Source organism: Bos mutus, chromosome 6 (assembly GCF_027580195.1).
Source record: "Bos mutus isolate GX-2022 chromosome 6, NWIPB_WYAK_1.1, whole genome shotgun sequence".
NCBI lineage: Eukaryota > Metazoa > Chordata > Mammalia > Artiodactyla > Bovidae > Bos > Bos mutus.
Genome location: NC_091622.1, coordinates 107,078,790 through 107,097,709, shown reverse-complemented (window position 1 = coordinate 107,097,709; position 18,920 = coordinate 107,078,790).

Genomic DNA, 18,920 nt, shown 5'->3' with positions numbered 1-18,920 from the left:
TTTTTCCATACATCAGCATGAATCTGCCACAGGTGTACACGTGTTCCCAATCCTGAACTCCCCTCCTACCTCCCTCCCCATACCATCCCTCTGGGTCATCCCAGTGCACCAACCCAGGGCATCCTGTATCCTGCATCAACCCTGGACTGGCGATTCGTTTCACATATGATATTATAGATGTGTCAATGCCATTCTCCCAAATCATCCCCCCCTCCCTCTCCCACAGAGTCTAAAAGACTGTTCTATACATCTGTGTCTCTTTTGCTGTCTCGTACACAGGGTTATCATTACCATCTTTCTAAATTCCATATATATGCGTTAGTATGCTGTATTGGTGTTTTTTTTTTTTCTGGCTTACTTCACTCTGTATAATTGGCTCCAGTTTCATCCACCTCATTAGAACTGATTCAAATGTATTCTTTTTAATGGCTGAGTAATACTCCATTCTGTATATGTACCACAGCTTTCTTATCCATTCATCTGCTGATGGACATCTAGGTTGCTTCCATGACCTGGCTATTACAAACAGTGTTGCGATGAACATTGGGGTACATGTGTCTCTTTCAATTCTGATTTCCTCGGTGTGTATGCCCAGCAGTGGTATTGCTGGGTCATATGGCAATTCTATTTCCAGTTTTTAAAAAGTAAAATAAATGGTCAGAATGTGGGCTCTGAAGCTAAATCACTTACACACTACGTGAATAAGTCACTTAACTTCTCTGTACATGGGTTTCATCTTTTGTAAAATTCTAATAAGTTTGTTTTAAAAATTAAATTAGCAAATGTAAAACACTTGCAGTAATTCCTAACACATACAGAGTTCCATATATTTGGTTGCTCATATTTAAATTTTTACATTTAAATTGTTCTTCAAAATTTTTAAGATAGGTATTCAATAAATATTGGTTAATAAAGATTGGTTAATAAAGATTGATTTTGTATGGATTACTGATTCTGTCATTTGATATGCCATTTATCATCCTTCTTTGATATCATCAGAAACAGTTATTAAATTTTGATATTATTTATTTGGGCCATTATGTCAAGAAATATCTTTGTAAAATCACACAGCATCTACATTATGTGTTCATGGGAAAAGTCCCTAAGAGATTTTAATTACAGGAAGACATTATCTTTTTTCTTGAGGAGAAGAAGTTAGCTGCTGAAGACACAGAAATGAAGAAATGACCAAAGCAATTTTTGGCATCAAGGAGCTTCCAGTATTTTGGAAATTGAGGCAGTCTAGGGATGGAAAATATATTTTGAGTCTGGACATGGAAAGGAAGTATACATTTAAGGTGCTAATACCGATTGTTGTACTATAAGGAGGCAAGGAGAAAAGTTAAATTGAACATACACACATCCTCATGCCTGTGACTCTAATTACCTTCTAATTTGTCTCTCAGAAAAAAAGAGAAGGTTTATAACTGCCATTTGCGGTAATACTAGATTATACATGTTATAAAATCTAGCATCTGCTAAATTCAAACCTGTGATTAATGTTAATTCCAATTGCACATTGTCGGCATACATTGCAGCTGCACACACATTTCCGATGACAAGCACCATATATTACCTTCACATCAACAAGGATTGGTTCCAAACCTGGAACTGACTTAATGTACATTAACTTCTAGTGCATGAATGTGTTGCAAACTAATGCCAAAACGTCTCAAAAGGCTACATTAAAAAAATACAGAAAAATAATTGCACTTAAAAAAATCAAAGTCTGTTGCTGAATACTTGAATAAGATAGGTTGGATTCTATGATCACAAAGATCCTGGATGTGTTGTATACATGCATTTTTTTTTTTTCACATCCACAGCCTTTTTGATTCTCAGTGTGAGAGAGGGCTGAGAGAAATATGTACATGTTTAGAAAATGACTAAAGATACAATTCCTGGCCTGCTGAAACATGATATAAAGGGTGGAAATATTGCCTAAATGTCCACTGAGAGATGAATGGGTAAAGAATGTTACTCAGCCATAAAAAAAGGATGAAACAAAGCAATCCATAGCAACATGGAAGGATCCAGAGATTATCATACTAACTGAAATAAGTTAGACAAAGGCAAATGTAATATGATATCACTCATATGTGGAATCTAAAAAAAACTGACACAATTGGCTTATTTACAAAACAGAAATAGACCCACAGATATACAAAACAACCTTATGGTTATGAAAAGGGCAAGGAGATAAAGGATAAATTAGAAGTTTGGAATTAATTTATACACACTTTATGTATGTATGTGTATATATATATATATGGGAATAACCTAAGGAAAAAGAATCTGAAATATGTGTATATATATATGTATGTATATATAAGAATCACTCTGGTATATACCTGAAGCTAGCACAGCACTATAAATCAACCATACTTCAACTAAAAGAAACACACATAATGAGATATCACCTCAAAAAATATATGTCACACCTATACTTTTCTAATAATGTATTTCACAAACCTTGGCTCATTTTGTACTTACTACAATATTAAACTAGTCAATACTAAAGGAAATCAGTCATGAGTATTCATTGGAAGGGCTGATGACTTTGGACACCTGATGTGAAGAACTGACCCATTGGAAAAGAACTTGATGCTGGGAAAGATTGAAGGCAGGAGGAGAAGAGCGACAACAGAGGATGAGATAGTTGGATGGCTTCACTGAGTTGATGGACATGAGTTTGAGCAGGCTCTGGGAGTTGGTGATGGACAGGGAAGCCTGGCATGCTGCAATCCATGGGGTCACAAAGAGTTGGACATGACTGAGCAACTTAACTACCAATATTAGAATTGTTTTTATGATCCCATTCTTTTTTAAAAGGTAATTTATTTATTTTATTTGGAGGTTAATTACAATATTGTAGTGGTTTTTGCCTTACATTGACATGAATCAGCCATCGGTGTACATGTGTTCCCCATCTTGAACCCACCTCCCACCTCCCTCCCCATCCCATCCCTCAGGGTCATCAGGTAAGCAAACAAAGGGTCTGTATGGTTAATAAATATAAACTGGGTGATTGGACCCTGGTCTTTCATCTCCATTGTACCCCATCTTTCTCAGAGTGGGCTTCTGAGAATGCTGTTAGTCATAAATTTTCAGTAGAGGGTTAGAGATTGATCTTTCTCTGACTGCATGAATTATCACAGGCAAGTCTGACCTTGAGGTCTTCAAGATCATTCATTGTTACTGAACTCATCATTCATGGTGATGTTGATGTTGTTATTATTCTTGTCCTGAGATAAGCAAGTATGCACCAAAGTCAGAAGTTTTTCTTGTTCCCAATATCAAAAATGAAACCACATACAAATGAGTGGAGGTGCATTCAAGCAGGAGGCCCACCATAACAGAGTTTGAGAACATTTGGTCACCTAATGTTTACTACTTGATACATTATGGAAGAAAAATTACTAGCTCTTGAGTTAGATGCTCACTCACATATATAAAACATAAAATAAGGGGGAAAAAAAGCCTCTTCAATAAATGGTGATAGGAAAACTGGACAGCTACAGGCCAAAGAATCAAGCTGAACTACTTTCTCACATCATACACACAAATAAACTCAAAATGGAATAAAGATATAAATGTAAGACCTGAAATCATAAAATTTCTAGAAGGAAGCATAGGTATTATGCTCTTTGACACTGATCTTAGGAAGACTTTTTTGAACATTAGTTCAGGAAACAGAAACAAAAGCAAAAATAAGCATATGAGACTGTAGCAAACTGAGACGCTTTTGTACAGTGAAGGAAACTCATCAAAAAAAACAGGCTGTCCACTGAATGAGAGAAGATATTTGCAAATGCTATATTCAGCAAGATGCTAATAACCAAACTATACAAATAATCAATACCATTAGACATAAAAAATAAAGCAAACAACCTTATTTAAAAATGGGCAGGGAACCTGAATAAGTGTTTTTACAAAGAGGACATACTGATAGCCAAGAGGCACATGAAAATAAGTTCACTATTAATGATCATCATGTGCTTAGTCATACAGTCTTGTCCAACTCTTTGCAACCCCATGGACTGTAGCCCTCTAGGCTCCTCTGTCCATGGGGATTAAGAAGATGTCAGATAAGGTGTGTATATGAACATTTAAAAGGAATTAAATCTAGTCATTTGTCATAGTATGGGTGGAAATAGATGTTATTGTGCTAAGTGAAGTAAGTCAGAGAAAAAAATACTGTCTAATGTCACTTACATGTGGAATCTAAAAACAAAGACAATGAACAAACAACTAAACACAAACAGTCATAGATACAGAGAAGAAGCAGGTGATTGCCAGAAGAGAAGAGGCTGTGGGAGAAGAGAAAAAGATGAGGGAGAAGAGGCAGACACTTCTGGCTACAAAAGAAGTACATCATAATTCTGAAATGTACAGTGTAGGGAATATATTCAGTGATTATGCAATATCTTGTATAGTGATAGATAACAAGTAGGCCTATCATGGTGACCATTTCAAGATGTATAGAAATTTCAGATATCTATGAATTGAAGTCAATTACACTTTAAAAACAAATTCTTAGAAAAAAGTGATCACATCTGTGATTTCCAGAGGAAGGGGCTGGGTAAATGGGGAATTGCATTCATGCATTCAAAAGTTAAAACTGCTAGGTATCAGATAAGTAAGTACTATGGATGTAATACGGAGAAGGCAATGGCACCCCACTCCAGTACTCTTGCCTGGAAAATCCATGGACAGAGGAGCCTGGTAGGCTGCAGTCCACGGGGTTGTTAAGAGTCGGGAACGACTGAGCGACTTCACTTTCACTTTTCACTTTCATGCATTGGAGAAGGAAATGGCAACCCACTCCAGTGTTCTTGCCTGGAGAATCCCAGGGACGGGGAAGCCTGGTGGGCTGCCATCTCTGGGGTCGCACAGAGTCGGACACGACTGAAGCGACTTAGCAGCAGCAGCATGGATGTAATATGGAGGTGGAAATGGCAACCCACTCCAGTATTCTTGCCTGGAAAATCCCATGGACGGAGGAGCCTGGCAGGCTACAGTCCAGGAGTTGGCAAAGATTTGGACACGACTGAGCAACTTCACTATATGATGGATGTAATGTACAACATAATAAACAGATGAACACTGCTATACATTATATATGAAAGCTGTTAAGAGAGTAAATCCCTAAGATTTCTTCTCCCAAATTTATTTTTTCCATTTCTTTAATGCTATATCTATATGAGAAAATGGATATTAAATAAACTTATTATGATAATTTAATTATGCATGGAAGATAAAACATTTTTATGTGCACCTTAAACTGACAAGGCTATTTGTCAATTATATCTCAGTAAGAAGGGAACAAAAATTAGTTAATAGCTGAGAAGGAAAAAATATTAACTTTATTAGAAATTCTTGATATAAGAATAATATTCATTATTTATATATGCATTTTTTATTTTTGTTTGGTCAGTTTGAATATTTAAAAACAAAAAACAATATTTGATAATACGTACAAAATAATTTAATGTTTATATTTTATATATGTTGAAATTTATATTTCAGATAAAATTTTATTACCATTTACTAGCCTTTGAATAAACTTACATTATATTTTTAGTTAAATAAAAATTACTATCAAAATCAAACAATATGTAAAAATCTTGATATGAAACATGATGACATTATTGAACTAAAGGTGATTAAATAAATTATGGAATGAAAATATAATAATTTGTTAATTATTTTGATCCATTTAGTCAAATCATCCAAACATTATCACTCCATCAAATACAACACCCAGACATAAAAAATAGTAATTAAATTTGCTCTTCTTTTGATATTTTTGGACTTTTGCTGACTTACAATTATATAAAAACAATACATATGTGTTCATGAAGGTATAGTTGTCAATACAGAAGCACATAACATGTGTGTTTTTGTGGCTTCCTAGTGACTCAGTAGGTTAAGAATCTGCCTGCAATTCAGGAGACGTCGGTTTGATCCCTGGGTTGAGAAGATCACTTGGAAAAGGAAATGGCAATCCACTCCAGTATTCTTGCCTGGAGAATTCCATGGACAGAGGAGCCTGGTGGGCTACAATCCATGGGATCACAAGACTCAGATACAACTGAGCAGCTAAACAACAGCAACATATATATTTGTTATATTTGATTTATGATGCTGAACATTTTAAATATATGGTGAGTGAGTAAAGGTCTTCTCACATGAATGGGCTGAGACCCAGCAGCTACATGTGTTCCTGATTAAATCTATCTTCTATATTCAATTTTCTTATCTTCACAGCTGAGCATCAGTCATCAGTCACATTACAAGTTTTCAGTGCTGATTATATGAGTCAATGAATGTAAAAATGTCCAGCATAACACTTGACTTATGGTTGTTTCCACTCCTGAACATATCATACAACTTGACCCCCAAAACAGTGAGATTGATTTCATTAAGTTCTACTTATATTTCTTTTCAATAGATGATAAAACAGCGGTTCAGAGAAGGTTCAGTAGAAGATATCTACTGACCTCACAAAATCAGTGAATGAAGTATATGAGGTCATTATGCATGACGTGACAAAAAAATGAAAAATAAAAAGGATGGATAGTCTTTGGGGTCAGAGTTTCACTTTTAAGTCCTATCTTGACCTCTACTGACTATATGACCTTGAATACCTGTTGATTGGGGTTGATAGTAGCTGTCTAAAATTTGTAAGGATTGAATAAACTTGCTTAAAGTATCACATATATGTGATTTATTTGGTGTCAAACTTCCATCTGTAAATTTCCTTTTTGTGCATTCAAAACATACTGTTTAGTAGTGAGAATATTTCTTTGCAATAGAATTTCATGTGGAACCCCAATAATATTAATATATGATACATGAAGAATAGCGGTGGATGAAATAGAGTGGAGGGCCTTCGTGTATTAGAATATCAATTCTTTCACTTATTTTTTATAAGTACAGCAGCTCCTAAGGCACTTTCTTTAAACTTTAGGGCCCCAGGAAATAAGGTTTGAAATAAATGCCCTAAAACCATCTTACTTCTTACATCACTGCATATATCTACATAAGAAATCATCTGCTGCAGTAGCTTTTTTGCACGAAGCAGTTCTAACAGCCCAAGTGGAGAATTTTCCATCTGCCTCTGTTGGCTGACTTTGCCACTTCCGAGCATTATGAAAACGTCCCCCTACAATGCCTCCTACTCATCTTTCCTCTCCCTATCTCGTTTCAAGGCTGAGCCAGTAGAGCACACATCACTGTGACCTTGACTCACCTTGACTCACTCTCTCATTCACATGGGAACCCTCTGAGACCCTTCATAAGTCAAACGGAAGGCCAAGATGCATGCCAACAGTTTAAATGACAGCTTGATTTACTTGAATTTGCTAACACTAGGTTTGCATTTCACACACCTGCAGTTTTCCTGTGGGTTTTTAGACAAGTCGAGAATTTTTGCCAACCCTGGCATTTTTCAGTAAAAATGTATTTCTCTGACAGTCCCATAGAAAGCAAATGCAGCTTAGCACCTTTCCACTCTGATATTCCCTTCGGCTCTTACACAGATGTCTGTCATGTGGCTTCTGCGTTGGGGGTTCAGGAAATGTACAAGGTTTGAAGACTGCACTGTGCCAGTCATCTACATGACTCAGATCATGCCACTCGGCCGTTTACTACTCTCCCCAGTGGCACCCCATCGTACTCAAAACTCTTCATCCTGCCTTAAAACATCTGCCTAAGCTGATCGCTCCTAACTTCTACAATACCTAATAATATGGTTCTCCTCTCTTACCCTGCCACATTCTCAATGACTCACATGATTTTTTTAATTGTATTTATTTGTGTCATTTGAGGCTAATTACTTTGCAATATTGTGGTGTTTTTTGCCATACATTGACATGAATCTGCCATGGGTGTACATGTGTCCCCAACCCTGAATACCCCCTCCCACCTCTCTCCCCACCATCATCCATCTGGGTTGTCCCAGTTCACCAGCTTTGAGTGCCCTGTTTCATGCACTGAACTTGGACTGGTCATCTGTTTCACATATGGTAAATACTTGTTTCAATGCTATTCTCTCAAATCATCCCACTCTTGCCTTCTTTCACAGAGTTCAAAAGACTGTTTTTTTTTATGTCTGTGTCTCTTTTGCTGTCTCACATATAGGATTATTGTTACCATCTTTCTAAATTCCATATATATGCATCAATATACTGTATTGGTGTCTTTCTTTCTGATTTACTTCACCTGTATAATAGGCTCCAGTTTCATTCCCTCATTAGAACTGATTCAAATGTGTTTTTTAATAGCTGAGTAATATTCTGTTGTGTATATGTACCACAGCTTTCTCATCCATTCGTCTGCCAATGGACATCTAGGTTGCTTCCATGTCCTAGCTATTGTAAACAGTGTTGTGATGAACACTGGGGTACATGTGTCTCTTTCAATTCTGTTTTTCTTGGTGTATATGCCCAGCAATGGGATTCCAAAGGAACATTTCATGCAAAGATGGGCTCGATAAAGGACAGAAATGGTATGGACCTAACAGAAGCAGAAGATATTAAGAAGAGATGGCAAGAATACACAGAAGAACTGTATAAAAAAGATCTTCATTACCCAGATAATCATGATGGTGTGATCACTCACCTAGAGCCAGACATCCTGGAATGTGAAGTCAAGTGGGCCTTAGAAAGCATCACTACGAACAAAGCTAGTGGAGGTGATGGAATTCCAGTTGAGCTATTCCAAATCCTGAAAGTTGATGCAGTGAAAGTGCTGCACTCAATATGCCAGCAAATTTGGAAAACTCAGCAGTGGCCACAGGACTGGAAAAGGTCAGTTTTCATTCCAATCCCAAAGAAAGGCAATGCCAAAGAAGGCTCAAACTACCGCACAATTGCACTCATCTCACACGCTAGTAAAGTAATGCTCAAAATTCTCCAAGCCAGGCTTCAGCAATATGTGAACCGTGAACTTCCTGATGTTCAAGCTGGTTTTAGAAAAGGCAGAGGAACCAGAGATCAAATTGCCAACATCTGCTGGATCATGGAAAAATCAAGAGAGTTCCAGAAAAACATCTATTTCTGCTTTATTGACTATGCCAAAGCCTTTGACTGTGTGGATCACAATAAACTGGGGAAAATTCTGAAAGAGATGGGAATACCAGACCACCTGATCTGCCTCTTGAGAAATTTGTATGCAGGTCAGGAAGTAAGAGTTAGAACTGGTCATGGAACAACAGACTGGTTCCAAATAGGAAAAAGAGTTCATCAAGGCTGTATATTGTCACCCTGTTTATTTAACCTATATGCAGAGTATATCATGAGAAACGCTGGACTGGAAGAAACACAAGCTGGAATCAAGATTGCCGGGAGAAATATCAATAACCTCAAATACGCAGATGACACCACCCTTATGGCAGAAAGTGAAGAGGAACTCAAAAGCCTCTTGATGAAAGTGAAAGTGGAGAGTGAAAAAGTTGGCTTAAAAGCTCAGCATTCAGAAAACGAAGATCATGGCATCTGGCCCCATCACTTCATGGGATATAGATGGGGAAACAGTGGAAACAGTGTCAGACTTTATTTTTCTGGGCTCCAAAATCACTGGAAATGGTGACTGCAGACATGAAGTTAAAAGATGCTTACTCCTTGGAAGGAAAGTTATGACCAACCTAGATAGCATATTCCAAAGCAGAGACATTACTTTGCCAACAAAGGTTTGTCTAGTCAAGGCTATAGTTTTTCCTGTGGTCATGTATGGATGTGAGAGTTGGACTGTGAAGAAGGCTGAGCACTGAAGAATTGATGCTTTTGCACTGTGGTGTTGGAGAAGACTCTTGAGAGTCCCTTGAACTGCAAGGAGATCCAACCAGTCCTTTCTGAAGGACATCAGCCCTGGGATTTCTTTGGAAGGAATGATGCTAAAGTTGAAACTCCAGTACTTTGGCCACCTCATGTGAAGAGTTGACTCATTGGAAAAGACTCTGATGCTGGGAGGGATTGGGGGCAGGAGGAGAAGGGGACAACAGAGGATGAGATGGCTGGATGGCATCACTGATGGACCTGAGTCTGAGTGAACTCCGGGAGTTGGTGATGGACAGGGAGGCCTGGTGTGCTGCGATTCATGGGGTTGAAAAGAGTCGGACATGACTGAGCGACTGATCTTATCTGATCTGATGACAGTTCTATTTCTGAGTTTTTAAGGAATCTCCATACTGGTCTCCATAGTGGCTGTACTAGTTTGCATTCCCACCAACAGTGTAAGAGGTTCCCTGTTCTCCACACCCTCTCCAGCATTTATTGATTGTAGACTTTTGGATAGCAGCCATTCTGACCAGTGTGAGATGGTACCTCAATGTGGTTTTGATTTACATTTCTCTAACAAAGAGGGATGTTGAATGTATTTTCATGTGTTTGTTAACCATGTATGTCTTCTTTGGAGAAACGTCTATTTAGTTCTTTGGCCCACTTTTTGATCAGGTCATTTATTTTTCTGGTATTGAGCTGCATGAGCTGCTTGCATATTTTTGAGATTAATTTTTTGTCAGTTGCTTCCCTCGCTATTATTTTTCTCTCATTCTGAAGGCTGTCTTTTCACCTTGCTTATAGTTTCCTTCATTGTGCAAATGCTTTTAAGTTTAATTAGGACCCATTTGTTTACTTTTGCTTTTATTTCCATTACTCTGGGAGGTGAGTCAATGACCCACTTTCTATCCTGTTGCCACCCGAGCTTATTTCTGCAACAAAGATTTGGAGCTATCTTTTCTCTGTTTAGAATATTTCTCATCCTGACAGTTGTTCCTTCATACCATTCAGATTTCTGTTTAGGTATCATCTCCTCCTTCAGACCACCTAATCTAACTTAGCTACCAAGAAATTCTCTGTCACATAATTCTATAACTTTCTGCAAGCGTTTAGCTATATTTCTTAAATTTTAAAAATCATTGCATCATAGCTTGTGTATGTGTGTGTATTCACATCTCATTTTGGAATACAAGTTCCATCACTGCAGCAAACGTCTGTTTTATTCACCACCAAATCTCCAGCATGTAAAACAGAGCATGGAACACAGTAGATACTCAATAAAGTTTTAAGTTTTGAATATACTGCTTAGCCTTCTGACTCTCCAATTGGCTTATTCCCATAAAGTCGTATCTTTTATTTTAGTATTAAACAAGGGAGATCCAAGGCAACATGAGTTCACCCAATATCATTTGATTTTTTTTTCCCCATCTGGCCACCCCAAATAAACAATACAATCAGATCTTAGTGATTAGGCAGAGTTCTATGGCTTGTTCTGGCTAATGCAATGCAAGCGGAAATGACCTGCGTCAAAGTGGGTTAAGGCAGGAAGAAGTTCCTTACCATTCTCCTTTCTTTTTTCTTCACTTTGGGCTTTGATAGAAGGCTGTGCACCAAGATGGTGGTCATGCAAGATGGAAGCTGCCTGCACCTGTGAGTCATCACATAGAACGTAGCTGTCATGGAACTATGTAGCTGCCACTACGTGTGTGAGATTTACTGTGAGTGAAATGTAAGCTTTTCTGTGTTCAGTTGGTTATTCTAGCAGAAGCCTAGCCAATCGTGACTAGTAACTCAGTGCAAAATGGAAGGAGCATGGGCTCAAGAGCTACCGGAGTTAAAGCCAGTTTAAGTCAGTTGATCTTTCTAAGCCTTTACAAAATAGAGATAAAATGCACATAAGTACTTGGGAAATGTAGGAGTTCATTAAATTTTAGTTTAGAGTTAAGTTGTCCAGGAATAGACATTTGCCTGTTTTCTATTTCAGGAATTCCCTTCCTTGCATCCTAGCCTGGGCAGGACGACCACCTATTCTATTGATATCCATCACCCAATTCAATTTACAAGTGATACTGGTCATACTTTCAGGCGTCAGGAATCGTTCTAGGCATAAAAGTGTTAATAAAACATATTTTCCTTCCAAAACATCTTTTACTTCAATAATGATGATGGACATAGGGACGTACACATAGACAAATTTGACAAAAATAATAAATGCTATGAAAAAGACAACATCCAAGTGGAGAAGGAAAAATTCAAACTGGACCTTGAAGTATAAGGATCAATTTGTGACAGGTTTTGCTGCCTCTGCCCTTCTAATCCACAATCCCTTCGCCCTTGCTCTGGCAGATTAGTTCTGTTGGAGAACATCTGACATAGGCAGTGTTCCAGAGCCAGGGATTTCAAACTCCCTCAAGATAAGGGGGCTGCTGAAGAATCTGTACACTAGCCATTTCCAATTCTCATTCTCAATGGTCACAAGGGCTAAGACAAGCCCTTCTTTATGGATTAACACCCAAGTTCAAAACTGACCACTCCTCTCACACAATGGTCTGACCACTTCTTTAGAAAAGATAAGAATCTGTTCGAAATAAAGTCCCTAAAATTCCCTCTCCCAGTTGTACACTCATAATGCTTTATCCTGACTTACTTCAAGGACCAGGTGAACTAATCCTTTCTTATCACCTTCATCTACTTCAACAGATCCCATCACCCAAAGATGTGACTTAGGTTCACATATGAAGTGTAAGCTTTATAATCACTAGCTCTGAATATCAGCTGCATGATTTGAAGATTTTTATCTTCATTTTCAGATTCTATATCAATAAAATGAAAATAATAACTACAAAAGCAAAATTTTATAATTTATGTTTACTGAGAAAGTGTGAATCACAGAGTAAGTATTTTATTCTGTGAAATCTTTGTTTCCAATCTCTTTTTCATGGGTATTTTCACTTATTTTGCTCTTGATTCAATTTTTTTTTCCTTAGGCTCCTTGATTCAGGGATTACTATCTCCCTTTTTCACATTTCTTTTTCCCTGAGCCATTCTACTCACCCTACAATATTATACTGAAAATACAACATGAAACCAAATCAAAACAGACCAACATTCTTCTACAGATACTGTCTGTCATCGAGCACTATATTTTTTTTTTACTTTATTGAAAATTTATGCCTTCAAGTCTCCTTGTATTTACCTTGCTTTTCATTCATTAATTTATTAATTCAATCACTAAACAAATATTAACCTTCTGTTGCCTGCCAGTCTCTGTGGTATGTTTTGAAGGGTATAAGTATGATTGCTTCCCAGTATAGGGGCTGGGCATTTAGTTAACAAAAATATCTAACTATACACTGTGAGACAATAGAGGTATATATAGTTGCTATATAATTAAAGAAGGAGAATCATCAACTCTTTTGGAATGTCAAGGGAGAATTCTTAAATGAAATGATATTTGAAGTGAGTCATAAAGATAATGAAGAGAAGTTTCTTTAGACAAAAGGAAGGGAGGAAATGTCAAGAGTAGGGAAGAAGACTTTGGCTAGAGCTCTGGACTGTAAGAAATGGAGTTAGATTGTAATAGTAAAAAATGAATAGATTTAGGAAATTTTTAGATGGCTAATTAATATGACTACATAATTAATCATGAGAAAGTAAACTAAGAAGTATGAATCTTAGTTTCTGGATCTAGTGGAGTTTTATTCTGAGGTAGGAAAATGCTGGAGGAAGAATATGTTTTGGGGAGTACTAAGTTCAATTATAGACATCTTGACTGTGAAGAATCTTTTATCCAAGTGGATAATTCAACATAGAACATTGGATATACAAAGTTCAGGTGAAAAGTTTGGACTGATAATGTATATTTGGGAATCATCACAGCAAAACATTGCAAAATAAATCCTTTAAGGCAAGAATATTTCCAAATAAAGACTATGCCTTAAGAAATGGGTCTAGTATCAATACTAAGGAAGTTTTCCATCTAATATGAAATGAAGAATAAACCAGTAAAGAAGAGTGAGGAATAATCAGTAAACATAGGAGAGAAACAATTTGGTTTCAAAGCTAGAGAATGAGTTCATGAAGGATTATCTGCCACATGCTTAAAATCACCAAGAACCCAAGGTCAACTGGAAGCAATGAGGGTGCTCAGATTTGTGGCCTGGGGATTATCACAGGTCTTGACAATGGAGGTGAAGTAGGAAAGGTAGAAGTTAAGTCTGATTGAGAGGGGAAGTGAAAAGGGAAACCAGGATAAAGGAAATGTAGGGTGTGGACAAGAGTATAAGAGATTTAGAGGCAAGGACAGAGTTGAGAAAAAAGGATCCATAGCAGAAATGGCCCCAGACATCCAGGGCTCCTTTTTCTCTGGGTCTGGCTTTGTACCTTTTGACTCTTAGAATTTTCTTCCCCCACATGCCTTCTTGCCACTTATCTGACAAGTTTGTTAGAACTGAACATACATGAATCACAGAGGTCAGAATATTTTATCTCCATCACTCTTTTCAACTTAAAGTTTCACCTCAGAGTTCTTCTGTGATCTTGAGGATTTCCTTTTGTTTCTAATCCATTTGGGAATGGTCCTTCTCACGATGGCCACTGTGAAAAAAAGCAATTTTGAACTTAATTGGGGAAATCAGAGTTTGGGACTAACACAAGTCAGGCCTCTCAAATCTCAGACTTCTGTAAATTTTTGATAAGTAATATTATTTTATTTTGTTTCTTCAAAAGAAAGATCTTATTTTTTTGCAAGAAGTTATAATATGATATGAAGGATTTTAACCCCCTAAAGAAAGCTTATAAGTAAAAGATAGTGAAAAAAATAAATAAAATTTCCTCATTAGGAAAGTTTAGACAAATAAGAATCCATTGAACATTTTCAGATGAACTTTTACTACTTCTTTTTAAGTATGAATCTGCCACTCCCTTATTTAGAGATTTTTGGATAAATCACTGTGCCTAGATACCTTTTTTCATATATAAATGAGAAGGAGTTAAGGTAAATTATTTTTCCCAACAGTAAAGTTTTACAGTATACTACTGCTACAGTTCAGAGTTAGAACAGATGCAAAGACTTTATTCTGTGTTTCCAGTTGTGTTCCTTTGTAAAATAGAAGCGAGTTACAGGTTTGTGTTAAGTACATTCCCCCAAGGAAACTATAAAAGGGTTAAACAGACAGTTACTTGTGGTGCTAATGCAATAGCCTTGCTTTGTTCTGATTCTGAAATGGAAGGAAGCCATGAGAATCCAAAAAAGAAGAGGGAGAAAATAACTCCCTCCTGAAGACAGCTATTTTGGGAACCTGGTGAGGCACACCAGGAATCATCCAGACCCGCCAATCAAGAGAGGACTTCAAAGAAGGTAGGTCAGCTACCACCCACCTGACTGCAGTCTCTGAGGAAGTTAGGTGCTGACTTCAGGAGAATGTACTAGTGAATGCAATCTGTCCTGATTTTGCAGGAGGCTAAAATGATCTCTTCCAGAGTGTGAAGGTTACATAGTAGTAGAGCTGCATTGAGGAGACTAGAGGAGAGACAGCACTTCCAACTTGCTAAGGAGCTGGTTGATACTGATCACAAACAGTATGTATTAATGACATCGTGAAATGAAAGTCACTCAGTAGTGTTGGACTCTTTGTGACTCCATGGTCTATACAGTCCATGGAATTCTCCAAGCCAGAATACTGGAGTGAGTAGCCTTTCCCCTCTCCAGGGGATCATCCCAACCCAGGGATCAAACCCAGATCTCCCACACTGCAGGTGTATTGTTTACCAGCTAGGCCACCAGTTCAGTTCAGTTCAGTTGCTCAGTCATGTCTGACTCTTTGCAACCCCATGAATTGCAGCACACCAAGCCTCCCTGTCCATCACTAACTCCCGGAGTTTACTCAAATTCATGTCCATTGAGTCGGTTATGCCATCCAGCCATCTCATCCTCTGTCATTCCCTTCTCCTCCTGCCCCCAAACCCTCCCAGCATCAGAGTCTTTTCCAATGAGTCAACTCTTCACATGAGGTGGCCAAAGTACTGGAGTTTCAGCTTCAGCATCAGTCCTTCCAAAGAACACCCAGGACTGATCTCCTTTAGAATGGACTGGTTGGATCTCCTTGCAGTCCAAGGGACTCTCAAGAGTCTTCTCCAACACCACAGTTCAAAAGCATGAACTGTGGGCCACCAGGGAAGCCCATTAATGAACAAATAATTCCAACATGGATTCCAGATTTTTAACTTATGAAGGCCACTGCTTTATTCTCCTGGTCTGATTTGTTATAGCAACACAAAAACATAGCATGACACCAGCCACAGAGGAAAGAAAATCAATCTATCTTGGAAACTCAGAGTTAAATTACTTTGGGTTCAAAGACAGTCTTCATCCCTAAACAAGAGGAAAATTTACTACCTTTGCTAGCATTAGTTTCCTCATCTGCAAAAAGACAGATCATTATAGTAACTAATTCTCATGTTATTATAAGAATAAGAGTTTAAACAAGAGTTTAAATAAGAGTTTAAATAGCGATGGGGCTTCCCTGGGGGTGCAGGGGTTAAGATGTTGCCTTTCAATGCAAGGAGTGCAGGTTCCAACCCTGTTAGGGAGCTAAGACCCCACAGGCCTCTCCGCTGAAAAAAACAGAATATGAAACAAGCAATACTGTAACAAATGTAGTGAAGACTTTTAAAATGGTCCACATCAAAGATATTTTTAAAAATGAATAAAATAAAAGTAAATGTGAAGAAATCGCACTATACCTATGGATAGAGGAAACTGGCAGGCTACAGAACTTAGTGCTATATTTAACATATCTTATATTAAGTATCATTTTTATCTCTAAATTTAAAATATCTGCCAAAGTCTGCATTTGCTTCAAAAGTGCTTATCTAAAAGGCTGTATGACTTGTAAATAATAAAGCTGTGTTAATATCTACATAACTTTGACTAACCCCCAAACTAAGAGATAATATTGACTATAACAGAAGAAACCTTATTAAAGGGGCAGTTACTGAGACAAATATCCCTATTTGTTTTCAACACTGTCCAGGATAAAAAATATATATCCTATGAAAGTAAGTAGTCCCTTTATGGGAGCAAGTCTATCCATGTGGTAGAAATGAAAGCAGTAATCTATTGCATTTTAGTAATATCCATAGTCTAGCACAATTCAATAACATCTATAATTTTTAGTTAACTAATTGACTCTGCTCTGGCTCAAGGCTCATTAAAAAAAAAAAAAAAAGCTTTCTGATTATAAATTTTTTTCTGGTATGGATTTCTCAACAGAAAACAAATGCATTGACCAGCAAACAGTATTTGATAATGCACCTGATACATTCTATTTCTCAATATAATTTGGCAAATTGACATTTTGGTTTATATACAAGACCCTTATAAGAAATTAAAATAAATTCTTCCTCTGAAGCCCATTCATTTCCATGTAAACTACTGACATTTTTAGCCTACATAGTTAATAACTTTTCTCTGGAAATCAATGACATTTCCAAATTGCATCATTGGCACATCTCCCTAAGGATTAGCTCTACTTCTCCAGGCAACGTCTTACTGTAAGAGTCCTTCCAAATTGGAAGAAAAAAAATCTCTAGTCATAACATGTATTAAATAAAAGCTGATGACGGTATTTGGTGGCCCCCATAAAGCTCACTTCCAGGATTCTGAAAGTATCCACTTTTTGAAAACAAATGCTGTTGCTTGACAGACCTCCTGCCTCCACACTTTCTTTTTTCTCCACTCTCCTGAAAGTTTTTCTCCTGCTGTGTCCTCAGAGTTGTATTCTCACACTGGGAAATGCCACTCCAGAACCATTCTTGAGTAAGAATGGGCCAGAATGATGAGGCCAGAGCCCAGTTGTCCTACTCTGATCCATACCTTCTTGGATCTGTAATGGCTCAACATCAGAAGGGAGGGAATGTGTCTACAGAAGCGGCTTCCTTTCATCTTCTCTCCAGTGTTATTTTAATACCTATTTCAGTCTCCTCTGAATTTCCCAGCTGAAAAACACCAGGACAAAGAGCAATTTTCAATGAGATTATGTGACATCAGCATATACTAAACCAGCCCTTCAACTTTGATGGAACATATTCATTTGTTTGTGTAGTTTGCACTAGTGCTTATGTCTGCCAGTGTGGATGGTGTATGTATGAATTTGGAGAGTATGATTATTTCTTTTCAACCAACATAAATACTATTCAACAACCATTTTCATACTATCTTTGCTATATGTCTTCACCTTCTCATCACTGAAGAATTGATTCTTCCAAACTGTGGTACTGGAAACGACTCTTGAGAGTCCCTTGGACAGCAAGGAGATCAAACCAGTCAATCCCAAAGGAAATCAACCCTGAATATTCATTGGAAGGACCTATGCTGAAGCTGAAGCTCCAATACTTTGGCCACCTGATGTTCAGAGCCGACTCATTGGAAAATACTGTGATGCTGGGAAAGTTTGAAAGCAGAAAGAGAAGGGGGTAACATAGGATGAGATGGCTGGATGCCATCACTGTCTAAATGGACATGAGTTTGAGCAAACTCTGGGATACCTTCAAGGACAAGGAAGACTGTGCTGCAGTCTGTGGGGTCACAAAGAGTCAGGCATGACTTAAATGACTCAGCAACAACAACAATTTCATATGGGGACATGGAGCTCTGAGAGATCCAGAGGCTTCCCTAAGCCTAAGCAATGACAGTTAATAAATGGTAGAACTAAAATTACATGCCCTGAGTGGTATGACTCAGTAACCTGTGCTCTTTCACGAAACAATTTTATCATTCCACCCACACCTCATTTATGGTTATAAATTCCCCAGTGACCAGTACATGGTGCACTCTTGTCAAATATCTGTTTACTGAATTAAACTAACATTCAGAAAACTAAGATCATGGCATCTGGTCCCATCACTTCATGGGAAATAGATGGGGAAACAGTAGAAATAGTGTCAGACTTTATTTTTCTGGGCTCCAAAATCACTGCACATAGTGATTGCAACCATGAAATTAAAAGACGCTTACTCCTTGGAAGAAAAGTTATGACCAACCTAGATAGCATATTGAAAAGTAGAGACATTACTTTGCCAACAAAGTTCCGTTTAGTCAAGGCTATGGTTTTTCCAGTGGTCATGTATCGACATGAG